General features: G+C 38.0%; 1 long non-coding RNA gene across 1 annotated transcript in view; it reads right to left on the reverse strand.

Annotated features, from left to right (window-relative positions):
• LOC308071266 overlaps window positions 1-15,696 on the reverse strand; it is an 89,005-nt gene extending 73,309 nt beyond the window's left edge. The window contains exon 1 of the long non-coding RNA XR_013931031.1: window positions 11,524-15,696. This is a non-coding gene — a long non-coding RNA (uncharacterized lncRNA). The remainder of the gene's footprint in view (window positions 1-11,523) is intronic.
• Window positions 15,697-18,344: the final 2,648 nt, after the last annotated feature.

Raw genomic sequence — 18,344 nt, forward strand, 5'->3', positions numbered from 1 at the left:
GCTATCTGTACTTCTTAACTGAGTAAGACAGCAACAAGTATAATGGCACGAAGGCAAAGATCCTGGATAGATGGGTAAATGTCAGACGCGCATTAAAGGAGTTGAGGTAGTGACCTGGGAGTGCAGGAAGTGTCTCCGCTCCCCACAAAGAGGTGGGAGCACCAACTCTTAGAGAAATTAATCACAAGATAATACAATGAAAAGTGTATGGTTACACTTACTCAGTGATGTTCTACAGGGAACACTCAGACCACAAGATTTACCCTGTCTGCACACTGAATCCCCATGCATTAGAAAAAGGTCGTGTATTGAGGAACAGCCTCTGTAGAAAATTTAGCAGGCACAGGGCCCTAAAATTTCTCTGCAATTTCTGTTTGTGTGTGGAAAGCAAAGTCTTCGTTAGATCCGCACAGCAAAATAAAATTCAGTGTAGAATTATACTGTATTATTAATATTTATTTGTGCCAATTAATTATTCTGCCTGAAATATGAGAAGTGGCAGCTGAATCGCTGCAGATAAACACCACCGGAGAGAAATTCAAGCTTTTTTTTTTTTTTCTTAATAATGTGTTTCTGTTTTTTCCTTCACAATTGTTCAAAGCTTCAATGAACAAAATTACACAAATGTGCACCAAACCTCGGAACTAATTTAGTTTAGCAAGTGCTTCACACATCTTCGTTTACTGAACAATGTTACTTTCAAATCATGACAACATTCTTCCTTCCTTGCCTCATGACTAATACAGTGTTATTCAAGCCGCTCCTCTTCAGACACTTCAGATCTTTACAAATCTTTTCCCCAGCTTTACCACCTGATTTCTAATTAAAATCAAACTGAGAAAGTTCCTTCCACTGATGTAAAACCCACAGCCCCAGACCAGTGACAAGCACTGCTAAAAAAGGCATTGCATGGCTTTCCTTCCATCGCATTGTTCGGAAGAGCAACTTCTTCAAAGGGATAGATGAAATGAGCAGAGAGCTGGGATGAGCTGTGCTTGGTCTTGAGCTCTTATACTGCTTATTGGAGAAATAAGCCTTAATGTGATGTAGTGAAAACAATTTTTCAGTCTAAGGAAGATCAGTCTTTCCATCCTATATAAGACTTGTCAAATTAATGACTAACAGTGGACTTTCCTAACACTACATTACTGTCTGTATTTTATTTATATATCGTGCATGTAAATATACATGTGCACACGCACACACACACGCACTGTGTGTACTATATGTCAACAACTAATCAAAAATTGTTTGCCCACAAGCATATGTGAAAAATTCATCTAAATAATTGTACATTTAATTTTTAATGAAAACCCAGTAATCCACTCAATTTACCAAACTCCTACTTAATACGAAACATTGGCGTGCACAGAGATCTCTCTGTCTTACACAGTGTGAGCATACGTACCACTTCAGGCACCCTCAGTCAAGTTTTATTATAATATTATCTTGATTTTGAGATCACTGCTTTTACTTGTGTGCAGAGTGAAGAAGCATATGCTATATGAGTAACCCATAGTGTTTGGCTTAAAGGCAAAATAAAAGTCAGCAATAAATAAACAGTAAAAAACAGACTGCTTGTAGATGGAAAGACTCCACAGCCTATTAGGTCTTTCCTGTCTTTAGTACCCTAATTCTGCAAAAAGCATATATTCCTAAGTAACTCTCTTATAAAATAATGTACTGCAATTATAACATCTGTCTTCAGATAACACTGGAAACCCATTAATTAACATATAACACCCTTTCTGAGGTACACGAGTGTTATTATTCTACTCTAAAGATGGGAAGGGTGAGATAGAAAGAAATTTAAGTGTTAGATTTGGCACATCTCTACAGAAACCAAGAGAAACACGTTGCGTATCTGCTTGTAAGAACACACACGTCAAAGCAGGCACCTGCACTTTGCAGGTGCAAACACCTACAGCATACAAATAAAAATTCTACGCCATGCTTGCGCACACCCGTCCTGGAGCATGCACACAGAAAACTTGTTAGAACAAAGAAATTTGCAGCACATACATGGAAGTGCAGGTGTTTGATTATTTCAATCCAAAGCACACGAACAGATGTTTGCATCAGACTGAAATTGTCACCATCCTTAAAACTCTGCAGCTCTGTCCTAGTCAGTCTGTTTATTTCTCATATTCCAGAAGGCCTTGTCTCACACTGTTTTTCAGGGTACAACTTTCGCTCATTTTGTCTCCAACCCCTTATCTGTTGAAAGGGATAATAAAAATTCCTAGCCCATGGATCTTTCTGTTCTTAGCCAATCATTCACTTCTTTTATCTACCGACAAACTTTTTTTAGTTAAGGTTTTGCGCTCCTGCCCACTGTCTCTGCATACCACTATTGCAAAGATCTTGGGTTTTATGCAGGATCATTTCCATGATCATTGCACAGGTCTGAAAACAGAAGATGTGTTAGGACAACTTACAGAAAGGTGGACTTCACCATTCAAAGATGGAACAACTAGTTTCATAAGGGCACGTGGCTCCCGTGATTAATGTGCTGTGAAACCACCGACTTTGTCAAGCCGCAAATGGGAGACACCAGGATACGAGGCTCTGGGACATGATGGGCAATGGAACATTAGACTTTTCTGAATCCCAGTGCCACAGGGGCATGTTGCCAGCCTGGTCTTTGCTCCTTTTTCTTGTCTTCCTTTCCTCAGTTGTTCACTAGAGTTTACAGCTAAGTTCCCTGAAATATTCCCTGAAATCCTGGAATTGAGTAGATGCAATCAAAAGTGGTTGCATTGCTGATCACGGGGGACACCTCACGGAGCTGGCACAGAGCCTTGTTTTGTTCAGCCACTTCTGTTATCCTACGGCTCTTTGGCTTCTTACTGTAGAGTGCTTCAGTGTGGAAGAGTGTGGGCAAATGAGCTACTATTCTGCAATTCAAACCACGCCTCTGCTTCTGGAGAGGAAAAAAAACCCCACAAATCTATTTTTCTGTGCAGTGGTCCAGTTATTGGAAGACCAGAGCAGTTGGTAGCCCATATGTTACTGAATGGGATCTTAAGTAATGAAAATGAAAGAACTTCAAAGAGAGATTGGGAAGAGAAGGAGAAAAAAATTATTGTGATTCACTGCCTCTACTCAGGTATGATCTCTTGGCCACTGCTCTTCATAATGCCAGAAAACATATTTTCATATCAAAGCCTGCCTTCTTTTCCATCTCCTTTACAGTGCCTGTGCTGAATACCCATGCTGTGGTCATGCCTTTTCTTTCTATTCTTTAGATGTTCTCTTCTTGACACAAACTTATACTAGAAATTAGCAAATGTCATGGCTTGCTGGGAGCCAGGCCTTCACCAAGGACTTTCCACCATTTTAGGCCTATGCCCTCTTCCTACATGCCCACATACTTCTGTGGAAGGTATTTCCTCCATTTCTCTGTGAAAGACTCTTAGAAAACTTCATTAAGAATGAAAAGAATGAGTGTCTGTAGAATTATACCACGTTTCAACAACTCTACATATCTCCATAGTGAAAAAGTTGTAGCCTATAAAATCAGGTGAGACAGTTACAATCTGTAAGAAAGTTACTATTCTCTTTTAAAGTGTTCAAGAATTATTCACTGATTTTTGAGCACGAGGGAATTCCTTGGGTGTATTAAGTAATGTTTTATGCTAGTTTCCTTCACTGCACATAGGGGACACATAGCTGATCTTTTAAGCCTCATTTCCTTAGGAAATCAAGATAAAAGAAGGGGAAGCAACAAGTCCTAATGCAATGCTTATATGCATTGCAATTTGTCTAAACTGTAAGACCTCATTAGCAGCAGATCAGAAGTAAATTTGAGATTTACTTGTATTTGCTTATAATCCTTGAAAACTTGTTCTGTTTGCACTCTTGTAAAAACCTTTGTGATTCACCTTTCAGTCACTGCCCTACATAACCCATGTTTAACCTCTTCTTTTTAACTTATTCTTTCAAATAGCACCACAAAAGAAAATGTCTAATAAAAAAATACTAGCAAACAGTGGTGCATGTGCATATTGTTTCTATTTGTTCCCAAGAGCAAACATAAATGCTGACTGAATGGTCAAATGGAACAGTTTTTCTCCTTTCTTACTAAACACAAAAGGTTAGTTTGGGTCAATTTTTTATATATATATAAATATAAAGAGAATACTCTTTAAATTTTCTTGATGTAGCCAATAAACCATACTCTTTTAAGATGACTACTTATGAATATCAGCATATTTCCGTGCAGGATCAGGTCCATTTTGTCCAGCCTAATTGAATTCTGGATTAAAAAAATAAATAAGGAAAACCTCCCTCTTATTTACTCACAAATTCTCTCAGTTATGGAAGTAGCCTGTTAGTGACCATGTATACCTGTGTCTTTTGAGTTAGTCATGTCTAAAGCAGAAAGGCCCATTTCAGAGCACTATCTGTGCTCTCAGTTTCCACACTGCTCCTATTGACAACCTCAATCCATGTGTGCAGTTCCAATTGGGTTGTGAAATTAATATGGCTGTTTGCGTACATCAAGGGCAACCTGCACTCCTTTGCAAGCAAGGGCATTGCAATTATTGGTGGTGAAAGTCTACAAGCTTATAGTGCCATCTGTACTATCCAACACTTCCACTCATATCTAGTTGTATTGCTAACTTTGTGTTTCACAGTCTCTGAAAAAAAAACACACCAAAGGACAACAGGCATGCTTATACAGGCAAAATATTTTGAATCTCACTCCATTAGCCGACACATCTATTTAATCTGCCTTAATGATTTTTTATCTTATTGAGAACTACTCTTCAGTAGTCTATGGAAAATAGATCCAGAGATCTTCATCACAGTGAATATAAGTTCTAAAACCTTTGTGCAAAAAAGCTATTGCAGGCTTGTACAGCGCCTGCTCCAAAGGCACTTCAATCAGACCGGCTCCTGCGGCTCTGACATCAGCTGGATTTCTTGGGAGTCTGCTTTTTGTGGGTATATAAAATACAAGTGTATCGCATAGGTGAAGTGTGTGCATGTACACGTACAAAAGGCTCCAGCATTTCCAACGAGTTCTGTAATTATTACCTGCAGTACTTGTGAAAGAAGTTCCTAGTGATGTTAATGGAAATAACAAAGATGTTATCAGTCCAAAACATGCTATTATGACCTAGCATGTTTGTCTACAAATATTAAAGAAACAACTTGATTAATCCTAAAAATCATCTTTAAATGTTAACCAGTGTCAGCGACCACACCTGAGGGAGAGGAGTGAAGCATGCTTCCAGCAGCACAGTGAGATTCTTTTCACACTGGGATTAGAGCACTTTCAATAAACAAAAAATGTTACCTTTTCCCTTTCATATGAAGGTAGTGAAAAAAATATTTACTTCTTTACTTATAAAAAGTTTCAGGTTGTGTTTTTCTTCATATGGAAACTACTGGGACTTTGCCAGCAAAAAGTTTCAGAATATTCTTTTATTTAACCTCCATTTTTTATTATTCACAATATTAGTGGAGAGCTTGCCTAATGTAGCAGGATCAGACTGTCAGAAACCATCACAAGCGTCCTGATCAATTTAAAGATCCAGTCCCGGTGTTTAAACTGGAGTATGTGATTAGCCTCACAGCCTTTAGATTCAGATCAAGGTGTTAGACCTTTCAGGCAGTAACCTACAATCTTTTTCAGTTTTCTTGCACGGTCTGGTATTCAATAGAGTTTTGACACCTTCAAATCTCAATCTAGTGTGTAAAACTAAATGATGGTGAGTGGCAGTACAGAGACACCTGAGGTACGGCAGTATGGCATGGACTGAGGTTAGAAGATCTCCTGTTTATCCTTCACAAGACAGGTCACCCAGATCATACTATTACTTGCTTTTCCCAACTATCACAATGATTTCATAACTTGGGGCCATGACGAGCTCTGGAAATAGCACATGAGCATCAAGAGGGAGAACGAGCTGGCCCTTCAGGGTACAAAGCTGTGCTCTTCTTCATTCTCCTCCTAGGTTAGACAGCTATCTACCACAACGTCCTTCTCCCCCAGCAAAAGCCACGCAAGGACATCAGATCTCTGGCTTCTCACTCAGGGGGTAGCACTGGTTGTCCAGACAAAGTTTTTTTAGATAATCTGGCTTCTCTCTCTAGCCCTTCCTCAGGGTGTCCTAGAGCTACACCATCGTGTTACACCAAATGTGAAAGTTTCTGAGGGGAAGAGGGTTGAACAAGGGTTAACATGGCGCATTCTCCTCTTACTAAAATTATGTCATTTCCCTCCCCCGCCCTGAAAGTATCTGTTGCTTGGTTGTTTACATACTGAAGTTAATTTAAAATATATATTATAGACCTACAAGATTTAAAATTGAATGAGTTCTCATATCTGAAGACATTTATACAAATTTCATTTAAAACTTCAGTGTTATTAAAAACTATTGGTTTTTAGCCACAAACTAACCATTTTCCCCATTTTCCGTATTTTCTCCAGAAAAATAGACTAAGAAAACAGAAGTATCGATACACTGTAGAAATTGTCCCAATGAGTTTATAATCCAGTGTAAGTTACACAGCACTGATAAGTAAAGGAAGTTCAACCAGACAGTTTAATCCTCCAATTTCCTGTCTTCTAATCAGCCACTGACTCCTCTGGCTTTAAATTAGAAACATTCATGGCAATATTCAGGACAGGTGAAGGAAAGAGAGTAGAAAACAACCATGGCAAATACTCACAGGCAAAAGGAGGCCATGTATAACAAATGAAGATAATATAAAGTATGTACAACGATGCGCTGAATACATGTGTTCAGGTTATATCTGGAATTTAGTAACTCTGACAGAAAAGGAATAATTTTATTTAAAAAAATCTATACAGCAGCTGAGCAGTGTATGAACATAGGAGAGTTACTGCATAAACCAGAGAAAATCCATGCTGCAATGTTACACTGTTCAGACTTTGTTATTTTTATAAAGGCAGGAGCAGGATAATTATTAATACATGTATGCTTTTTGATATACAGTAAATTATAAGTAGGAAGCACAAAGCAGCAAAGCCACATATGTTTCAACAGCTAGTGGGGATTATGATGATAAACTTAGATGAGAGTATGTATATGCATGTACGTATAGTTACACTCAGTGATTTAAACAAGAAATACTACTTCTGAGTGTTTCATGCTTCTGGAAATTTTAGCTACAGTAGTAACAATTAGTTTTCCATATGATGAAGTTAAATATTTATTAGATGCACCATTATTTTAAATTTCATTTGCAATGAGATTTATAATGAGGGTTCTATTAATTCTTAATTGATGGAAACACTAGTAACATTTTGAAATTTTCTTTTTTTTTTTTTTACTGTAAAAATTACCTGAGCATTTTCAGCTATTCCTCTGAAAAAAATGGAGCACAGAGGTGTGAAATAAAAGTATTTATCAAGAGTTTCTGTGAAAAATGATGCTGAGTTAAGAACCTTTAAAGTAATAAAATGAACATTTCAAGTCCAGTCTGACTATCTTTACTAAATTCTATTTTAACTTAAGGCATCTAAAGAAAATGAAGGTGTATCCACTGAACTATGTGTCGATAGCTGGGTAATAAAACTAGAAAACAATTATTTCAGAAAATGACTGGAAGATCTGCTTTAACTACCATATTCAATAACAGCAGTTTGCATGCTAACTCATACATGGATTCATTTGAAATGGCTTCTAATTTATTAATGAGGCTTTTTTCTTCAGATATTTCACAAAGGAAACAGTTTGGGTTTTGAAACTGGACTGAGTTAAGTCACATTATAAGTCAAAGTTGGCTCTCAGCCTCTCAGGTAAGTAAACCTGGAGTCGCTTCACTCCTCTTAATGCAGCAACTCCAGGCTGATGGCAGTGTAAACCTCGAGCAGAATTTGGCCCAGGGTCTTTAGTTTTGTATTGTCAATGAGAAGTTTCCTCCAGTATATACCTTTGCTGCAAATGTATTTCAATAACACCGTGCAAAGGAATTTCGCAGACAAACCCTTATTAAACATACATTATAGCCACATCATATTGGCTTGCTAGAGCAAATAATGTAAAAAAAATAATCAGCTTGAAATAAATGTTTATAAAAGTAGCACAGCTGCACATATTTGTTACAAATGCAAGACAGAGTACTGAAACTTTTCTGTGACTAACCCTTTAGTGTCTCTATGGCAGCATCAAATTTAAATAAAAAGTACCAAGGATTATAAAACAATGATAATTTTTCCAACAAACTAATCCATCTCATATATTCAGGCTACCACGCTGGTTAAAGTATTTGCTATAACGTATATAGTAAAAAATACATAATTCCTTCTCACACAAATTCACAGTGTTTTGGGGGGAATTTTCTGCTAAATTTCACATTACAATATAGCCAAAATAATAACTGTTTCTACATTTACTTGATTAAAGCATAAGAAAAAATAGATTAGGTGTCAAAAGATTGCCTTAAAACTGTGGTGACAAATGCAATTATTGCTAAAATTTACAAACCCTGTGGGTTCTACTGAAATAGTTTGAAACATTTATAACTGTCTGCAAGAAAGGAAAATAACGTTTTTCTTTTACTTTGACCTCTTGCTATTTTGGCAAGTAAGATAAAATATATTAGCCATTCCATCAGATGGCTGGAAAGAAAAACTAGCTGTGATGAGGAAAAACGAATTAAAGGAGCATTAATAAAGATTATCTATGAAAGAAAATAAGGTCAAAATTAGAACTCTGCATTTTAAAGCCACCTTTCAAAAATGCAAGCTGCTTTGCCCAATGCTAAAATCCATTCATTTTACTAATCATGCAATCAACCAATCTCCATTATCTCCAGCTAGCTAGCTATAAACACACTATAGACTGGAGTGAAAGAGGGAGAGTGTGAGGTTGAGAGACAGAGAGAGAGAGAGAGAGAGGGAGAGAGAGAGAGAGAGATTACTACACCCAGCCTTTTATAAAGCCGTTTCTTTCATTATAACAGGTCTTTTCATCAAAGTGACACAGAACCTTTAAATTTGGGCATAATACTCCAGTACAGTACACAGCTATAGCTTAAAATGGATTTAGAACCTGCTCCAGAAAGAAAACAAACTCCCTCATTTGACACAAATTGTTTACGATTCATTAAAAAGCAAAATTGCATATCACAGTGCTGGCAGCTGAGTCCATATGGGTGCAAGGGGTATTCACTCGTCTCTTTGTATGCTGGCAGTACCAAACCGAAGTTTAGCACTGTGCAGCTGAGATTTTGTGCAGCCAGACGATGCATGAGGTAATTTTAAAAGCTTTATTTGTCTTTAAAACATTAAAATCTGCTCTCTAGCTTACTTTTGATTAAAAGAATGTGGCAAATGTGATTAGGTTTGGGGGTAAAAAAATAATAGATATCTACTTTTTGTTGTAGTTTTGGATTCACAGTCTGTATGAAAAACTGCTTATTACTCCATCAATAATTGAAACTTTGTATGAAAATTATTTGCAATTAACACATCTATTGTAAAGATCTTGAATTATTAATTTCAGTTAAAAATAACACCTCTTTCATCTAGCACAACTACAAAAAAAGGCTGTTTTAGTGATTTTTTTTTGTTCTCTTAGAAAATAAATGGTGTGATGTTCAAGTTTAAGGAGAACTTTCTGCAATGTTTAATCTAAACAACAGCATATGTGGTTATAAAACTGTTTATTTTTAGGCAAGTGCATTACTAAATGTTTCCAGCATTTTTACATATTATATTCACAGTACTAAAACATCTGTGAAATAGATGTGACTGAAATGAAACTTCCTCGGACACTTTCTATCGGGTGATAATAACTGCCTAATAACGTTTGAGGATACTTATTAAACAATAAACATGAACGTACCTCATCATAAAAGCAGCTGATAGACAATAAAAGAGGAGTGGTAATAAAATATACAAATGGCTTAGAATAAGGCAAAATCACAGCATGATATAATTCGTGTGGTTAAAACAGGTACTTGAAAACTTTGCTTTGAAAATGATAACTAAGAATCAATAGCCTTATTTACAGGCGTTTAACAAGCTAAAAAAAAAAAAAAAAAGTCACATGAATAATCAACAGTTTATGTGCATGCAAATACCCCTTCCCCCTCCAACTTCCCCTGGCAGAAAGTCTAATTGGAAAATCAGTACTATAAGTAAAGTGGTTAGCCTTCCCTATTTCCATTAACCAAAAGCTGCATGTTACATTTCACTGGCAACCACTAGCAAACCTCTAATAGACGGTTAAAAAAATTAAGAGTTTAGACAAAACAAAACGGAAAAAACCCGAGCCCAAACACCTTTAAATACAAGCCACATGATATACACAATGGCCACCACCAAGCTGCAGAATAAAAACCTTCCGGATCTCACTTTTAAAAGTCTTTCAAGTCCTCAGAGGTCTTAAACTTTCCAAATGATACCAAAATTGGTCCGGGGCGGCGAGGGGGAGGGAAAGCCCCCGACTTGTTTCAGCGTATCATACAATGAAAGTGATCATGCCTTGTTTTGTAATTCCACTCGCCAGTCCTTTTTTAACTGATATCTATGTGAAATGAGCTGAGGTTCACGGTCCAGTTAGGAGCGGATAATACATTCATTGTCCTGGCAGCAAACTTTTCCTCTCACTGGAAGAATTCACGCTTGCCACAAGAATAATAATTACAGAAAACTAAAAATGCGCTGCTAACGAATTAATCCCTAACGGACAACACGCTAACGAGGGCAGTAATGATTTGAGGACTCTCTTCCTCACAACAGGACTTGCATCTTCTGCCACAATGGGCTATTGTGCATCCTCCTAACTCACTATACCTCTTATAGATTCAAGATGTCAAAGGTTGTCTGGCCCGGCTGACCATGACATGCTAGTTAACTCGTTCTACGGAGCACGTTGGGACTTTATTGAAACTTTAATTGTGCCCAAAAGCAGCTAGAGCCAGACTATGTGGGATCTGTAACACATGGCTCCAGGTCAGCACAGCCCGGTAACCTGTTCTAACGTAAACACGCGGAGGGAAAAGTTAGATCGGGGTCTCCGATGAAAGGCAGCACCTCGCAAAACACGCTCCTCTCACACGTGATGATTTTACACCACGACACTACCGCACCGTTCCAGGCTTTTACAGTAATCAACTTGCTTTGTAACGGACTGAACTTTCCACCTCCCCTCTTTACAAAATATTGCATGGTAAAAAATGCACACACACGCTAGAAAGCAGCAGATAAAGTAAAACAAACTGAGCGTTAAGCAGCCGATCCAGACAAGTTACTCTGCACAAGGCTTTTTCAAACTACTTCTTTGCATACTTTTTTTTTTTTTTTCCCCCCTTAAGGAGAATTGAAAAAGCTTCTCTCTGGAAACTGTAGTGCACATTAACGGTCTCCTGTTACACAGGGGAAAGCACACAAGTGGGACAAGTGTGAGGCTGCTCTACTGAAGAGTGTGAAAAAAATCAAATGTTAATTTGATAAATGTGAGGTCTGGGACATTTTGTCAAAGAGGGAGGGAAAGTAGAAAAGGGAGAAAAAAAAAAGCAGCCCTGCTGCCAACTCACCATCCACCAAGTTCTGGCCGAGATGTCGTAGCAGAGCTGCCATTTGATGGAGCCGTCGGAGGTTTTCCCTGCCATTATGCTGTCAGCAAGCTTCATCTGATGCTAACTCACGGGAGATAAGACACCTAATTGAGAAAACATTTGCACTGGCATGTTGGGCAACATGTAGCCCGGTCCATACCATATGGAATCATGGGTAAAAAAAAAAAAATCTCCTTGACAATGAACCAATCTCTCACAGACCCAGTGGCAAGGTGAAGTGGAGATGAAAAGTCATCTGCTCCTAGCACTGTCTTCTCCTCTCTCTCTCTCTCCCTCTCTCTCCCCCTCTCCCTCTCTCACTTTTTTTTTTTTTTTTTTTTTTTAAATAAGAACCCACTGCTCAACATCAAAGAGAGGCGGTCAAAATTAGGGCTTCATCACTCAGATGATTTTGGTCTGCAAGGTTTTTCTTTTCTTTCCTCTTTTTTCTTTTTTAAGAAGAATAAAGAGATTTAATAGGACAAAGGCAGGTAGTGGACTGCGGAGGGAGATCGCCACAGGCTATTAGCCTAAAATTTCTGCTTGACAGATGGAACTGCTTAGAGACTATCATGCAATGTTTTGGGTGTTTTTTTTTTTTTTTTAAGACTTTCAGTCTGATTCAGTATCTGTTTATATCGCAGCTACTTTTCTCATGTACGTGACCGGGGGGGGGTAAAAAAAAAACCAACAGAAAAAAATCCTGAGCAAGATTGTGTCTTTCTTTCTATTTTCTTTCTTTCTTTCTATCATTCATAATTGTGCATATAATCGTTTAAGCAGTGAAAGGCAAAACAAAAGTATAAACTGCTCAAGTTTATTTCTTGATTTAGTGACAGATGCTTTCTGAAGGAATAAAATGCTTTTTCATTTTTCAGAGACGTTGAAGTTTTGGCTCTTTGTTCCTTCTTGATTTTAGATACTAGATCTTATTAAATGAATGACTTTTCATATGAAAGTTTAGATGGCTAAAGTGCTCCCTAAGAAATGAACCATTCCTTTCTTATTTTTTTTAAAATATGGTTTTGCAACCGTATTTTTTAAAACTGGTTTTTAATGTTATACTTCCTAATACCATCAAGGTGATAGCCACCAAAGCCTCACAGAGGTTTGCTTCTCCCTCCTGCAAAACTTCTTGCCAGCGTTCAAAATTTTTGTGAGGAATAGACAGATAACTTGGAAAAAGACAACTCCAAAACAGTTTTGAAAAGTTATGAGATCATGCTATTGTCCAATATTAAAATCTTTTCCCAGAAAACAAAGTAAAAGATAATCATACATTTTCCCATCTCCCATTTCTGCATCTTCTGATGCACTGTAAAACCAACAGAAGTATTACTTCCACGACAGCTGACTATTAAATAAGCAGTGAATGCTTTCCTTTTAAATCTGCCGGTTGTATCACACGGAGAGACAGTTGCTTGGCTATGACCACCACCGCTTAATAACAGGGCACTTCAGTCTATACAGTAGTGCCTTTCCTCAAGTGCTCGAAAAAACGAACTTCTGAACTGGCAAACAGACTCTCGCCAGGAATATTTCTTAGGTCTGTTGAGCTATAGCTGATAGAACTTGCTCAGTCAGAAACAGCTACACTCTGCAAATCTTTTTGCAATTTGGACACAAAAGGAGAACATATTAAGAATATCCACTCGATTTTAAACAATATCCATTTCTGTTTGTTTCAAAAAGGGGAGCTCGTGGGCGCACAATTCTTCTTTTGATTATTTTGTGTACTAACTATTGTTTAACTATTTGGCTACAGCAAAATGATAATTTTAGGCTGCATAGATTACAAAACTGTCATTCAGTACAGGACAGAACTAACTTTCATTGAGCTTCAACAATACCTTAAGATTTCTGTGATGTGTGAGATGATAAGCAAATGATTTAGGGTAAACAAACTGCTAATGTAACATGCAGGGGTTAGTCTTTGGTTTTGCCCCAGCCTTAACGATCTGTTTGGACTGCACAAAAAATACATTAGTGCCTGATCTATGCAACTACTTGGCATCTCAGTTTCCTTTTTTGCTCCAGATAGTAGGTACAATCCCACCACCAGTTACAGGAAACAGTCTGACTAGCATGGGAAGTGTTAAGTTTTAGTTTGCGACTGGGGAAAAAAAAAAAAAAAAAAAAGACACTGTGCCAGGAACTGTCCTTGCTCTGGCTGGCCAAAGCATTTATAGTATTCTATTACTCCAGGTTTGTTAATGCTACCTGTCCTTTCTGTGGCTTGCTGCTTATTGAAAAATACCTCCCTCCAAATAAATACCTCCCTCCAAATAATCATGCAAAACAAAGTAAAAAGCTTAAGTAACAACCAGCCTTCGAATCGGTGACAGATTCAATTTTATGCTGTGCTCTCTGCTCCTACCTCTCAAACCAAACAACTTACCCACCCTTCTTATTATTTATTTAGTATTTCATACCCAGTTGTGCTGCATGTCATTCCAGGCAAGTTCTGATAAATCTCTATTTGGTCTATATGTTTTTTCATCATCTGATGTAGTTATAGATCTAGTGACAAACTTTCCCTTGATTGCTATATTAACCACTGCTTCGAGAGTACTTAGGTCTTCCTACACCAATACATGACTTTACTTCCCAATATTAATCATAAACACACCGAATAAATATTTTTTTAGATGAGCATACACTTTTCAGCTTATGAATGACAGAAGCATGAAACCATTTCCTTCCTGACAGTATAGTAGTTATGTGCAAAGAAATGCAGAGTGCTGTTGGTTAACAGCGTTTTAAATTCAGAACAATTAGGTGCAGTTAACTTTGCCATTGTTCTTTCTGATGCTGGGGATGGTGGGTTCTTACCCGTAGAGCAATTATTCCTTTCATAAGCGGCTGTTGTTAATAGCATTAAAACAAGATTAAATACAACATGTTAAATATTGCAATTATTGTGGAAAATAAAATTATTTGGTGAGCATAATGGGGAGCAAATCAAGCATTTAACATGATCCAGGAAATGCTACTCCAAACAATTGCATTTGTTTTATGCAATTTTTCCCCTTTGATTGCTGACAGATGCCGTTTTGGAAACAAACATCTAAGTAGTTTTCCTTCAATCAGGAAAAAAACCACACACCAGAAAATGGCTACATGTTTTGAATTTAACTCTTGTCAATCAGCATTCTGCACAACACTCCCTGTGAATAGTACTGGGACAAAACGATGCCTTCCAAAGACTAATAAGCCACAAAGATGTTTGCTTCTAAATCAGATCCGTTCCGAAGAAAGAAAAAGCCTTCATGCGGCATAGACATTTGTGCAGACACAGCTGCAAAATAAAAATGCTTGCAACATACGAGTGATATTTCAAGTTGGAAATAAGTTAGGTGTGTGCGTTTGTGGGCTACAGGAGAAGAGATTTGTTTCTGGACAGCTTTAGGCCTCAAGCAACGAGCTGAAGTACTTGCCAGTTGCTTCCTGACTTCCTGCTGGAGAAGTGGCCAAGTAGCCACTAATAATTTGCTTAATTGTTGAGCAGAGTTACCTGCCACAGCACAAGCAGTGCAAGCATGCCCCTCTATTTCCCCTTGGCAGCACGTTCACATGAGGATGTTGTTGCTATCAACTCTACAAAACCAGGAATGAATGCTAAAAAAGGCTAATAAAGTATATTAATTCAGATGACTATATCAAGCTGGCATTTTACAGTCTACTGGAAACTGAATGCATGAGAGCATTAGAAATGCTGGCATAGCGGGTGGTTTCTCCAAATGTTGGCTTCTACTATTCATGTCGGTAAAAGAAATGTGGCAGAACGGTGTGCAGGCCCCAGTGCTAGACACATCTTTAGGATCTTAGTGCTCTCTACTAGATTATCTATTAATTGCATAGTATCCACTGCTCATTAACCCTTTCTTTATTCCTTTCACCTCCCCCTATTTCTCCATTTGCAATTGCTTAGAACCTTTTCACAGCTGATGGCAACAGTCTGATTTTATATCTGTTCCTAATTTGGGAGGCGTTTTCCTTGGGAAGCCCGAATTTAGATTACTTACGAAGAGGATTTCCTTATCTCAAACAGCGACAATTAGTTCAAGTGACACGTGAGAGCAGGCAGTTGATTTTTGGACAGCCTCTGAACTTATGCAAAGTTGCTGACAACGAGTGTGTGTTCTAGCTTTTGGAAATCCTATAATCCTGGCTTCAATCAAGAGGATCTGCTGTTGCTGAAGGCGTAAACAAGGAGAGAAGCAGCATGTGACCACTGCTCCTGCACCTTCAAGGACTCCTGAGCCAAAACGAGTGCAACAGCAAAGCTTCTACTGGATGCTCAAGAAGACACACAGATGCTGTATGATCTTGCTGAACCCAGAGAAAGAAGTCCCTTCCCCTCCACAGAAAAGTTGCCTTTGGACCCTGCATTTCCCACTGTAGCTCTGCTATGTGTATTTCTCCCCACTCTCCTCTCACGCCTTTGATTTTCTTCTTGCCATCTGTATTCCCCTTTTGCCTCATCTGAAACAAGCATCAAGATCTTGTTTCTGACAGAACGGTCTGTCAATATGGAAACACACTGACATCACAGACAGTGCTGTGACTTCATGTCTGAAAGAAACAGGAGGAACAGATGAAAGGAGTGAAGGGGAAGAAATGACACATACAAACATTTTTAAAAAATAAGTGAAAATTCTTCTCTATCAACCCAAAATGTAAAGGAACACAAACCAGATTTATTTTTAAGTCTAAATATAACCAACTATTTCATAATCTCTGACCATAACTCAGCACAACATTTCAAGATGCTCTTCACCCGAGTCAGGTACTCATCCCATCAGAGCACGCGCTTTGCTGGCTCAAGGCCTGTGTGACAGCCAACACGACCTCTTGAGAAGGGCTAAACAGGGACTAATCTGGATAAAAGCTAATATCAAGCGTAATGCTCATACCTGGGAGAAGTCTTTAGAGGGAAAGAAGGACTCCTGCCCTGGACCAGTCTAAAACACCTAAGTAAATGCAAATTCATAGAATTAAAAAGAAAGTATTCATCAAAACCACAAACTCAGTTTTGATGCAGCTGGATCCAAAATAGCATTGCTGCAGTGAGGTGGGGATACAAGACACACCCAGATAATATTCTTATTGAGAACATGGGGGTGGACTATCACCTTGCTATTATTTTCTTCTTTTTTTTCCTAGAATGAAATATGAACAGAAGTGTCTAATCTTTATTTCTATTACTAAGGTTTTTTTGTATCAGAATTTGTGAGGAGTTAGAAGCCCCTCACTACCTTTGCTATTTGCAATATGTATTTCAGGTCTAACATCAGAGGGGATCCAGAAGATATTGTTTTCCTGCCATCTCCAGAGCCACTGCAAAACTCTAATAAGGAAATTCATAACTAGTAGGAGAGGAGCTCAAGAAAACGAAAAGGTTAATATATTCTAACTAGATGTTGGGTATAGAATGTCAGATCTGTCAAATTTCATTACAGTTTGCTGCTCAATGAAAAAGATTTGATTTCTTTTGCCACTGTCCTACTATGTTCAAGTCACACAGTGCCAGCAGCAACCAGCCAACGACCACAGGCTGGCACTGAGCGGGCCCGAGTGGGAAGCCAGCCGCAAGGACCATCTGTTTCCGATTTCTAGCGAAGCCAAGATGTGCAGTGAAGTGCATTCCATTCACCCAGCCAGCCTTCTCCCTGCTCAAGTTATTAGTGTTACAAGTGAAATTATCTTTTCCAAACAGCAGGGGAGCTATAATCCTTATGGAACAAGACTTTAAAAAAGGAGAAAAAAAAAAAAAAAAAAGAGGGGAAAAAAAAAAAAAGGACAGAAAAACAGTCCCCCAACACCCACCCCCTGCAAAACATCTTTTGTTAAAGTTGTCGATGACGCTGTTTGTAAATTTAATTGCCATGTTCACGGGTTTCATAATTTTGAAGGATTTTTTATTAAGAACTATATCCTCTAAGGGAAGAATGTGTATGTCAGTTCACAGGATCTAATGTAATAAACCATTCAAATATATTTAGAGTATTATTTATGAATAAAGTTAAAAAGACAAGATGAATGCTCATTTAAGTCTCTCTAACATTAAGCGCCTTGAAAAACATCGTAAGTTTTAAAGTATAATTTAAAGTGAGAATGCATAAACAGTGCTAATTACATGCTACTTACATTGTTTCAATATGTAATGCATATGTTTAACCTCTCAGAGAAAGGATTGGTCTTGGCACAGCAATTGTGGGGATTTAAGGGTATGCTAAACTGATAACTGTAGAATGAGCTCTGACATAGGATATTGGTCTCCTACTGTTACCTAAATGCCAGGTGAAACCAAAGGATTTATAGAAGGGCGGGTGGAAAGTGAGGGGGGGTTGGGGGGGGCGGGGAAGACAACACAATGAGGTGAAACTGAGAAGTTTATTTTCAAAGGGGGAAACATTTATCCTTTGACACCATTCCATTCCAGTGACTTTATTTCTAATATACCATGAGATTAATGATGTGGCTACTGTCACTGTGTCTGATGAACACTGGCAGAGCTATGGAACAGTTGCTCCCCCTACTATTATTGGACATATTTGTAAATTGGCATATATAAGACAAACTTGTTCTGTGTGCCAGCCAATTGGAAAAAAAATCTTTTTCAGGCGGACAGACTTTTTGTTTTCATATTGAATTCTATGTCATGTACAGTTAGCTTAAAATTGGCTGATTTAAAAACTTGTTTAAATTAACAATGCTTTACAGTTTTCATGTCATGTAATAATCTCAATATGACTCTTATGTAAATCAACTGCAGATAATTAAGGAAGTAGATTATC

This window comes from Falco punctatus (genome assembly GCF_963210335.1).
Source record: "Falco punctatus genome assembly, chromosome: 11".
NCBI lineage: Eukaryota > Metazoa > Chordata > Aves > Falconiformes > Falconidae > Falco > Falco punctatus.